Consider the following 12,683-nt stretch of genomic DNA (forward strand, 5'->3'; position numbering starts at 1 on the left):
GCTGGATCTACCGGTGCCCACGGCGGTGCTCGGGGGATCCGAGCCCTTGCCCCCGCCTTGCGGCAGGTGCAGTGGCCATCCAAGTACAAGCCGGAGATGCCGCCATGCTAGGACAGCGCGGTGAACCCGTCGACTTTCCTGCTAGCATACGAGGAGGCCGTCTTGGAAGCCAGGGGCGACGACAAGATCATGGCCAAATGGTTCCTGATGGCCCTTGTGAGCGCGCTACGCGCCTGGCTCCTCCACTTGCCGGAGTCTTCAGTCGCGACTTGGGAGGAGCTGCGCAGCCTCTCTGTCACATGCTTCGGGGACCCGGAGACCCTCATCGTCTCAGCTCTTCTTGGCGGTTCGCAAGCACCACCCTCAGATCGGCACGTCAAGCCGTACCTTCGCCAAATCAGCATCGCTTGCAAGCGCCCAGGGGCTCCGCCCGGCTGGGCCGCGCCTGAGGCCAACCTCACCTTCGACTCGGAGGACCATCCCACCTCCACCGTCGGTTCGGGTGCGCTCCCGATGCTGTACGCCCCCACCATCTGCCACGTGTCCATCACCAAGACGCTCATCGATGGCGGCGCCGGCCTCAATGTGCTCTCCGTCGAGGCCTTTAGCCTCCTTCATGTACCGTTCGAGCAACTCCGCCCCAGCAAGCCCTTCTCGGGAGTTGGCGGGGGCCCCGCCCGCTCCCTAAGGCAGATCCTCCTCCCCGTGACCTTCGGCACGCGCGACAACTACCGCACCGAGCTCATCGACTTCGACATCGCCCGCATTGGCCTCCCATACAACGCCATCCTCGGGTACCCAGCTCTGGCCCAATTCATGGCGGCAACCAATCCTGCTTACAATCTCATGAAGATGCCGGGGAGCCAGGGTGTCCTCACCATCGAGGGGGACGCTAAGGAGGCCCTGGCGGTGCTCAAGCTTGCCCTCAAGGCCACCGCGATAGCACGACCCACCGCCACAGATACCTCCAAGGCCAAGGGAGCCATACCAACCAAGAAGAAGCAGTTCTTCACTCAGGCCAAGGCAGAAACCAAGCAAGTGTTGGTCGAGGAGGACGGGTCCTCAGGGGCAACCTTTACCATAGGCGCCAACCTCGAGCCTGCTCAGGGAGAGGCACTAGTGAAGTTTTTGTGTGCAAACAAGGGAGTGTTCGCCTGGGAGCCCAATCAGCTGGTAGGGATCCCAAGAGAGGTGATAGAGCACCGCCTGAAGGTGTGCCCCAACGTACGCCCTGTGAAGCAGAAGGCAAAGTGGTAGTCCACGGAGAAGCAAGCTTTCATCGTCCAAGAAACTCGCAAGTTGGAGGCTGCGGTTGTCATACGCAAAGTTTGGTACCCCGAGTGGCTGGTAAACCCCGTCGTCGTCCCCAAGAAAGGTGGGAAGGGGCGGACGTGCGTCGACTTCACCAACCTCAACAAGGCATGCCCACAAGATCCGCTCCTACTTCCACGCATCGACCAGATCATCGACTCCACTACCGAGTGCGACTTGCTATGCTTCCTGGATGCGTTCTCTGGTTATCACCAGATCAAGATGGCAGTAGAAGATGTGGAGAATATGGCCTTCCTGACCCCGTGTGGGGTGTACTTCTACACCTGCATGCCATCCGGGTTGCGCAACGCGGGCGCAACCTTCCAGCGACTCATGCACATCGCCTTAGGGAAACAGCTTGGGAGAAATGCTGAAGCCTACATCGACGACATCGTGGTAAAGTCTCGGGAGGCGAGAACCTTGATCCAAGACCCAGAGGAGACCTTTGAAAGCCTTCGCCAGGTGGACTTGTGGCTCAATCCGGAGAAATGCGTGTTTGGCGTCCCTTCCGGCAAGCTTCTGGGTTTCCTGGTGTCCCACAGGGGGATCGAGGCCAACCGAGAGAAGGTGAAGGCCATTGAAGACATGAGTCCACCGCAGACCCTCAAGGAAATGCAAAAGTTGGCTGGTCGGGTGACTACGTTAGGGCGCTTCATCTCCAAGCTGGGAGAGCGCACCCTACCCTTCTTCAAGCTGATGAAAAGGAAGGGCCCGTTCCAGTGGACCCCGGAGGCCGGCCAAGCTTTTCAAGACCTCAAGAGATACCTGACCAGCCCTCAAGTGATGGTAGCGCCTGATACGTCTCCGTCATATCTATTTTTTCCAAACACTTTTGCCCTTGTTTTGGACTATAACTTGTATGATTTGAATGGAACTAACCCGGACTGACGTTGTTTTCAGCAGAATTGCCATGGTGTTGTTTTATGTGCAGAAAACAAATATTCTCGGAATGACCTGAAACTCCATGGAACATCTTAGAAAAAATAATAAAAAATCCTCGCCAAAGATGAAGACCAGGGGGCCCACACCCTGTCCACGAGGGTGGGGGCACCACCTCTAGGGCGTGCCCCCTACCTCGTGGGCCCCCTGGATGTCCTCCGACGCCAACTCCAACTCTATATATTTTCTTTCGGAGAGAAAAAAAACAGAGAGAAGAAATCATCGTGTTTTACGATACAGAGCCGCCGCCAAGCCCTAAAACCTCTCGAGAGGGCTTATCTGGAGTCTGTTCGGGGCTCGGAGAGGGGGACTCGTCGCCGTCGTCATCATCAACCATCCTCCATCACCAATTTCATGATGCTCACCGCCGTGCGTGAGTAATTCCATCGTAGGCTTGCTGGACGGTGATGGGTTGGATGAGATTTATCATGTAATCGAGTTAGTTTTGTTAGGGTTTGATCCCTAGTATCCATTACGTTCTGAGATTGATGTTGCTATGACTTTGCTATGCTTAATGCTTGTAACTAGGGCCCAAGTGCCATGATTTCAGATCTGAACCTACTATGTTTTCATGAATATATGTGAGTTCCTGATCCTATCTTGCAAGTCTATAGCCACCTACTATGTGTTATGATCCGGCAACCCCGAAGTGACAATAATCGGGACCACTCCCGGTGATGACCATAGTTTGAGGAGTTCATGTATTCACTATGTGCTAATGCTTTGTTCCAGTTCTCTATTAAAAGGAGGCCTTAATATCCCTTAGTTTCCAATAGGACCCCACTGCCATGGGAGGGTAGGACAAAAGATGTCATGCAAGTTCTTTTCCATAAGCATGTATGACTATATACGGAATACATGCCTACATTACATTGATGAATTGGAGCTAGTTCTGTGTCACCCAATGTTATGACTGTTACATGATGAACCGCATCCGGCATAATTATCCATCACCAATCCGGTGCCTATGAGTTTTCCATATACTGGTTTACGCTTATTTACTTTCCCGCTGCTACCGTTACAATCACTACAAAATACCAAAAACATTACTTTTGCTGTCTTTACTTTTGATGCCGCTACCACCACTATCTTATTACTTTGCTACTAAACACTTTGCTGCAGATACTAAGTTTCCAGGTGTGGTTGAATTGACAACTCAGCTGCTAACACTTGAGAATATTCTTTGGCTCCCCTTGTGTCGAATCAATAAATTTGGGTTGAATACTCTACCCTCGAAAGCTGTTGCGATCCCCTATACTTGTGGGTCATCAAGACTAATTTCTGGCGCCGTTGCTGGGGAGCATAGCTCTATTCTTTGAGTCACTTGGGATTTATATCTACTGGACACTATGAAGAACTTGAAAGACGCTAAGACAACAATTTATCCCTCAACCACAAGGGGAGGTAAGGAACTGCCATCTAGCTCTGCACTTGATTCACCTTCTGTTATGAGTAGGCTAGCGACACCTAAACCTGCTTCTGCTATTCGTTCCAATATGTCGCATGTTATTGATGATGCCACTTCTACTATGCATGATACTTATGATGAAACTGCTTCTATGCCTGATACTACTGTGCCCCTTGGTGAATTTCTTGATGAACAAATTGCTAGGGCTAGAGAAAAAGAAATTATTGAATCTGAATACGATGATGATAGTGATGATGAAAATATGCCTGTTATTCCTGAGGGTTATCTTTTTGATATGGAATCTTCTGCTGCTATTTTAGCTTGCAGGGATAGATATGAGCTTAAGAGGTTATTAGTTAAATGGAACAAAGAATCACTTAGAGATAAAATGAAACCCGACCATGCTTTTGCTACTTCACCTATATGTGTTCCTGATAAGGATTATGAATTCTCTGTTGATCCTGATATAATTACTTTGGTTCAATCTGATCCATTTTATGGCTATGAATCAGAAACTGTTGTGGCACATCTTACTAAGTTAAATGATATAGCCGCCCTATTTACTAATGATGAGAGATCGCGTTACTTTTATATACTCAAAATATTTCCGTTCTCATTAAAGGGTGATGCTAAGATATGGTTTAATTATCTTGATCCTAGTTGTGTGCATAGTCCCCAGGATATGATTTATTACTTCTCTGCTAAATATTTCCCTGCTCATAAGAAAAAAGCTGCTTTGAGGGAAATATACAACTTTGTGCAAATTAAAGAAGAGAGTCTCCCACAAGCTTGGGGGAGGCTTCTCAAGTTACCTAATGCTTTGCCTGATCATCCTCTTAAGAAACCTGAAATACTTGATATCTTTTATAGTGGACTAACCGATGCTTCCAGAGATTACCTGGATAGTTGTGCTGGTTCTCTTTTCAGGGAAAGAACACTGGATGAAGCTGAAATTCTATTGAATAATATGTTGAAAAATGAAAATAATTGGGCACCTCCTCAGCCAGCTCCTGCTCCAATTAATGAGCCTATTCCTAAACCAACTCCTAAGAAGAGACGTGTTCTATTTCTCAGTCCCGAAGATATGCAAGAGGCAAAGAAATCTATGAAAGAAAAAGGTATTAAAGCTGAAGATGTTAAGAATTTACCTCCTATTGAAGAAATACATGGTCTTAATATACCGCCTGTTGAAGAAACATATGATCTCAATTCTTTATTTATTAAAGAATCTCCTGATCCCGATATCCCGACACAAGTAGTAAAGGTAAATTCTCTCTATAGATATGATAAAGCTGAAGTTCCTCCTACTAAAATTGCTAGTCAGTGCTTGGATGAGTTTGATAACTTTATGTTTAAGCAAGACGACTTCAATGCTTGTTTTGGTAGACAATTAAAAGAAAATGCTTATATGATTAGATGCTTGGGTGATTATATGGCTAATATTAAAGGTGAACTTAAACTTGTTAGCAAACATGCTTCTATGGTTACCACGCAAGTAGAACAAGTGCTTAAAGCTCAAAATGAAGTGCTTGATGAAATGAATAGTAAGAAAAATGATTATGTTGTTAGAGTGGCTACTAGAACTGGTAGAATGACTCAGGAACCTTTGTATCCTGAAGGCCACCCGAAGAGAATCGAGCAAGATTCTCAGAGAAATAATATTGATGTATCTAGTTCTTCTAAAAAGAAGAAAAAGAAAAATGATAGAACTGTGCAAACTTCTAGTGAACCTATTGCTGAACCACCTAATAATCCAAATGACATATCTATGTCTGATGCTGAAACACAATCTGGTAATGAACATGGACCTAATGAAAATATTAATGATGATGTTCATGATGATGCTCAACCTAGTAATGACAATGATATAGAAATTGAACATGCTGTTGATCTTGATAACCCACAATCAAAGAATCAACGTTATGATAAAAGAGACTTTGTTGCTAGGAAACATGGTAAACAAAGGGAACCTTGGGTTTAGAAACCCATGCCTTTTCCTCCAAAACCATCCAAGAAAAAGGATGATGAGGATTTTGAGCGCTTTGCTGAAATGATTAGGCCTATCTTTTTGCGTATGCGATTAACTGATGTGCTCAAAACAAATCCTTATGCTAAATATATGAAGGATATCATTACTAATAAAAGAAAGATACCGGAAGCTGAGATTTCCACCATGCTTGCTAATTATACTTTTAAGGGTGGAATACCAAAGAAACTTGGAGATCCCGAAGTACCTACTATACCTTGCTCCATTAAAAGAAATTATATTCAAACTGCTTTATGTGATCTTGGAGCCGGTGTTAGTGTTATGCCTCTCTCTTTATATCGTAGACATGACTTGAATAAGCTGACCCTACCGAAATATCTTTGCAAATGGCTGATAAATCAACTGCTATACCTGTCGGTATTTGTGAGGATGTGCCTGTTGTGGTTGCAAATGTTACTATTTTAACGAACTTTGTTATTCTTGATATTCCCGCGGATGATAGTATGTCTATTATTCTTGGAAGACCTTTTCTTAATACTGCAGGGGCTGTTATTGATTGCAACAAAGGCAATGTCAGTTTCATGTTAATGGTAATGAGCACATGGTACACTTTCCGAGGAAACAACCTCAAGTTCATAGTATCAACTCCATTGGAAAAATTCCATCGATTATAATTGGAGGTTTTGAATTTCCTCTTCCTACTGTCAAAAAGAAATATGATATACTTATTATAGGGGATGTGCATATCCCAGTTGAGGTAACTTAGTGTTATTCGAAATTTCTCCGGTTTCATGATTATCGGAATGAGTTTGTTAATGGACATACCGAAATATCTTTGCAAATGGCTGATAAATCAACTGCTATACCTGTCGGTATTTGTGAGGATGTGCCTGTTGTGGTTGCAAATGTTACTATTTTAACGAACTTTGTTATTCTTGATATTCCCGCGGATGATAGTATGTCTATTATTCTTGGAAGACCTTTTCTTAATACTGCAGGGGCTGTTATTGATTGCAACAAAGGCAATGTCAGTTTCATGTTAATGGTAATGAGCACATGGTACACTTTCCGAGGAAACAACCTCAAGTTCATAGTATCAACTCCATTGGAAAAATTCCATCGATTATAATTGGAGGTTTTGAATTTCCTCTTCCTACTGTCAAAAAGAAATATGATATACTTATTATAGGGGATGTGCATATCCCAGTTGAGGTAACTTAGTGTTATTCGAAATTTCTCCGGTTTCATGATTATCGGAATGAGTTTGTTAATGGACATACCGAAATATCTTTGCAAATGGCTGATAAATCAACTGCTATACCTGTCGGTATTTGTGAGGATGTGCCTGTTGTGGTTGCAAATGTTACTATTTTAACGAACTTTGTTATTCTTGATATTCCCGCGGATGATAGTATGTCTATTATTCTTGGAAGACCTTTTCTTAATACTGCAGGGGCTGTTATTGATTGCAACAAAGGCAATGTCAGTTTCATGTTAATGGTAATGAGCACACGGTACACTTTCCGAGGAAACAACCTCAAGTTCATAGTATCAACTCCATTGGAAAAATTCCATCGATTATAATTGGAGGTTTTGAATTTCCTCTTCCTACTGTCAAAAAGAAATATGATATACTTATTATAGGGGATGTGCATATCCTAGTTGAGGTAACTTAGTGTTATCCGAAATATTCTCCGGTTTCATGATTATCGGAATGAGTTTGTTAACAAGACTTGATCAACCTTGTTAGTGGATTCTTTTTGATTAGCATGAGATGGATGAAACTAGAAGCACAACCTTCTGTACCCTCTCTATATTTTCTGTTATTTAGTAGAAATAAAGTAAAAATAGTATTTTTCTGTCTGTTTCTTGGCTTATCCGTGTAATATAAAAATATCCCGAAAATAAAAGTCCTCAGAATGACATGCCAATTTAATATGATTTTTTCGGGAATATTTGAGGATTTACTGTGCAAAAATTACCGCGGGAGGAGCTGCCACCTGGCCACGAGGGTGGTGGGTGCCCCCCCTCTAGGGCGCGCCCCCTGCCTCGTGGGCCCACGGTGGCCCTCCTCCACTTATCCCAGCACCCATCTTCTTCCTCTGTCTCACAAAAACCCGAAAAACCAACTCAAGCACGAGTTCCAGCCACTTTTGCTGTGATTTTCGATCTCATTGCTCAAAGCACATCTCGCAAAACTGCTTGGGGAGATTGTTCCTTGGTATGTGACTCCTCCATTGGTCCAATTAGTTTTTGTTCTAGTGCTTTATTCTTTGCAAATTTGTGCTGCATAGGTGACCATGTTCTTGAGCTTGCATGTCAAATTTATATGGTCCCAAGTAGTTCTAATGCTTGATATAGGCTCTAGGCACCTGTAGGAGTAGTTGCTATCAGTTTTATTGAAGTTGGTTCACTTTTGTTTGAAGTTACTAAAAATTTCAGATTATTTCAGAAAATAATGAGGAGACTTTTGAGGGGTTCATCGAGCCGAAGCTCAAAGGATAAACAAAATGAAGAAGCTCAGAGGCCCAAATATAATTTGCCTCGTACCGTGGAGATCCGGCCATGTGAATGGCCCTCTGATAATTTCTTGAGAGAGAGGTCGGGATTTATGACGACTTCTATTCATTGATTAAGAGTGTTGGCCTCACCGACTTCGTCCGCGACCAACGTCCACAGTATCTCTTACTCACAAATACTTTTGTGCAAAACTTCTACTTTTTTCGTAAAGAGTCACCTCCTTTAGTAGAGTTTCATTTATATGACGTTGTGAAGAAAATGCCATTGTCTGAATTTTGCGCAGTCTGCAACATACCTCCTGATGGTATCTTAGAGGAACCACCTCGTAAAGAGTTGGAACCATTTATTAACCTTATCTCTATGGGAGAAACCAGGAAGGTTTCTGATGCAAGAATCACTAGCATACAATTTCCTGTGTTACGCTATTTTGCTTTATTTGCTAGTCAATGCTTGATTGGTCGTGGGAATTGTGGGAACCTTAGTGTTCCTGATATTATTATTATTATGTTCCATGGTTTATACCGCGACAACACTGTCAGTATGGGCGGAATTATTGCTAGGCGGTTGAGTCTGAACCGTACTAAAGGCCCCATCTTTGGAGGCATTTATGCTTCTCGCCTTGCTGCACACTTTAACATGGCTATTAGGCATTATGAGAAAGAAGAAAAATTGCTGCCTAATGCTTATCTAGACTATAAGAGCATGATAGCTCATGATTTTCTTGTTAAGGACAGGAATGGAGAGCTCAAATATAAGTTATACTTTGATAAACATTATCCTGAAACTATTACGTTGCCTGCTCCTTCTTTGTTTAATTTTGTAGGACCCTACCTCGTTACGTGGGCTGCCGTCCAAGCTTACAAGAATCCGGCACCAGCCCCGGAACAGGAACCACAAGATGAGCCTCCACGACAATCTGTTTATTCTTGGGATCCAGAGATGACTGTCAGCCAGTGGCAGTCAGAGTCTTCTTCATCATCACAGTATGATCCCAACTATTCTTCGTCGCAGTACGACCCCAGCTACACCTATGGGTATCCGCCAGGCTATCCCTGGCAATAGACCAACTTAGGCCAAAAGCCTAAGCTTGGGGGAGTACGTATTTCTCACCGACATTACATTTATGCTCACACACACTCATTGCTAGATGTTGGTGCTCATACTCTTTCACTGTAATATCCATGCTAGTTTATTTTCTTTTTCCTGCTTTCTTCTTGTGTGTTTGTTAAACCTTAAGAAAAAACCCCAAAAAATTAGTAGTAGTTTATTTTTCTGCTGTAGTAGTAATAATTAAGAATAAAACCCAAAAATATTTCCCGTTCTTCTTTTGCTTGTTGGGAGCTTTCCCGTGTAAATAGTTTTATTTCTTTTCTTTTCTTTGGGGGTCAGTAGGAGAAGACCATAATTAAATTGTTGAAGTGGCTCTTATATGCATTATTGTTGATTTAACCCAGAGCCCATATTGCCTTGTCTTCTCCTTTTTATTGAATGCTCGCAGATTCCATCTTAGTACAATGCACGTACACTCTTATTATTATTCACACCATTCGGTTGTGCAAGTGAAAGGCAATTATGATGATATATGATGGACTGACTGAGATGAGAAAAGCTGGTGAACTCGGCCTCTTTTGTTTTTGTAAATATGATGAGCCCCTCGTTCTTGATTCAGCTTATTATGAATAAACATGTTTGCAATGACAAATAGAGATCATAGTTGCTTGTGCCATGCTTGGTTAGCTATGAGTTATAATGATTTACCTTGTGTGCCAACATGCTATTGCGATGATTATGATGTGGTATGATGGGGTGGTATCCTCCTTTGAATGATTTAAGTGACTTGACTTGGCACATGTTCATGCATGTAGTTGAAACAAATCAACATAGCCTTCACGATATTTATGTTCATGGTGGATTATATCCTACTCATGCTTGCATCCAATGTTTATTAATTTTAATGCATGTACATGGCTGTTGTCACTCTCTAGTTGGTCGCTTCCCAGTCTTTTGCTAGCCTTCACTTGTACTAAGCGGGAATACTGCTTGTGCATCCAATCCCTTAAACCCCAAAGTTATTCTAGATGAGTCCACTATACCTTCCTATATGTGGTATCTACCTACCGTTCCAAGTAAATTTGTATGTGCCAAACTCTAAACCTTCAAATAAACATTCTGTTTTGTATGCTCGAATAGCTCATGTATCAACCAAGGCTGTCCTTATCTTCCATGTTAGGCGGGTTATTCTCAAGAGGAGTGGACTCCGCTCCTCACTCACGAGAAAATGGCTGGTCACCGGGATGCCCAGTCCCATGCTTTATGCAAACCAAATCAAAATTAATTGCAAACAAAACTCCCCCTGGGACCTGATGTATGTTGGAGACGCTCGTTGTTTCGAGCAATTCATGGATTGATGCTTGTTGGTGGAGGGGGAGTATAAACTTTACCATTCTGTTTGGGAACCGCCTATAATGTGTTTAGCATGGAAGATATCGCCATCTCTTAGTTGCTACGTTGACAATGAAAGTATACCGCTCAAAATACAATTTATCTCTATTTCCAAACCGAGCTCTGGCACCTCTACAAATCCCTACTTCCCTCTGCGAAGGGCCTATCCATTTACTTTTATGTCGAGTCATCACCCTCTTATTAAAAAGCACTAGCTGGAGAGCACAGCTGTCATTTGCATTCATCACTATTAATCTATGTTGGGTGTGACTATGATTGGATCTCTTTTACCGTGAATTACAATGTCTAGTCAGTCCTTGATCTTTAAATGTGCTCTGCATTTATGTTTTGCGGTCTCAGAAAGGGCTAGCAAGATACCATCTTGTTATATCATATTATGATTGTTTTGAGAAAGTGTTGTCATCCGAGATTTATTGTTATGACTTGCTAGTTGATTATGCTATTGATATGAGTAATTATGAGAACTGAGAATTATTGCAAATGTGGTTAGTTATGATCTATGCCGAAAACTTGAATACTGGCTTGACATAGTTACAACAACAAGAGCAAACAGAGTTTGTAAAAGTTTTTTTCTTTCTTTCAGTTTGTCAACTGAATTGCTTGAGGACAAGCAAGGGTTTAAGCTTGGGGGAGTTGATACGTCTCCGTCGTATCTACTTTTCCAAACACTTTTTCCCTTGTTTTGGACTCTAACTTGTATGATTTGAATGGAACTAACCCGGACTGACGCTGTTTTCAGCAGAATTGCCATGGTGTTGTTTTATGTGCAGAAAACAAATATTCTCGGAATGACTTGAAACTCCATGGAACATCTTAGAAAAAATAATAAAAAATCCTCGCCAAAGATGAAGACCAGGGGGCCCACACCCTGTCCACGAGGGTGGGGGGCGCGCCCCCCTCTAGGGCACGCCTTCCCTACCTCGTGGGCCCCCTGGATGCCCTCCGACGCCAAATCCAACTCTATATATTTGCTTTCGGAGAGAAAAAATCAGAGAGAAGAAATCATCGCGTTTTACGATACGGAGCCACCGCCAAGACCTGAAACCTCTCGGGAGGGCTGATCTGGAGTCCGTTCGGGGCTCCGGAGAGGGGGATTCGTCGCCGTCGTCATCATCAACCATCCTCCATCACCAATTTCATGATGCTCACCGCCATGCGTGAGTAATTCCATCGTAGGCTTGCTGGACGGTGATGGGTTGGATGAGATTTATCATGTAATCGAGTTATTTTTGTTAGGGTTTGATCCCTAGTATCCATTACGTTCTGAGATTGATGTTGCTATGACTTTGCTATGCTTAATGCTTGTAACTAGGGCCCGAGTGCCATGATTTCAGATCTGAACCTACTATGTTTTCATGAATATATGTGAGTTCCTGATCCTATCTTGCAAGTCTATAGCCACCTACTATGTGTTATGATCCGGCAACCCCGAAGTGACAATAATCGGGACCACTCCCGGTGATGACCATAGTTTGAGGAGTTCATGTATTCACTATGTGCTAATGCTTTGTTCCGGTTCTCTATTAAAAGGAGGCCTTAATATCCCTTAGTTTCCAATAGGACCCCGCTGCCATGGGAGGGTAGGACAAAAGATGTCATGCAAGTTCTTTTCCATAAGCACGTATGACTACATACGGAATACATGCCTACATTACATTGATGAATTGGAGCTAGTTCTGTGTCACCCTATGTTATGACTGTTACATGATGAACCCCATCCGGCATAATTATCCATCACTAATCCGGTGCCTACGAGTTTTCCATTTACTGGTTTACGCTTATTTACTTTCCCGCTGCTACTGTTACAATCACTACAAAATACCAAAAGCATTACTTTTGCTGTCTTTACTTTTGTTGCCGCTACCACCACTATCATATTACTTTGCTACTAAACACTTTGCTGCAGATACTAAGTTTCCAAGTGTGGTTGAATTGATAACTCAGCTGCTAACACTTGATAATATTCTTTGGCTCCCCTTGTGTCGAATCAATAAATTTGGGTTGAATACTCTACCCTCGAAAGCTGTTGCGATCCCCTATACTTGTGGGTCATTA

Source organism: Triticum urartu, chromosome 3A, assembly GCF_056163025.1.
Source record: "Triticum urartu cultivar PI428250 chromosome 3A, HENAU_Tu73, whole genome shotgun sequence".
Taxonomy (NCBI): Eukaryota; Viridiplantae; Streptophyta; class Magnoliopsida; order Poales; family Poaceae; genus Triticum; species Triticum urartu.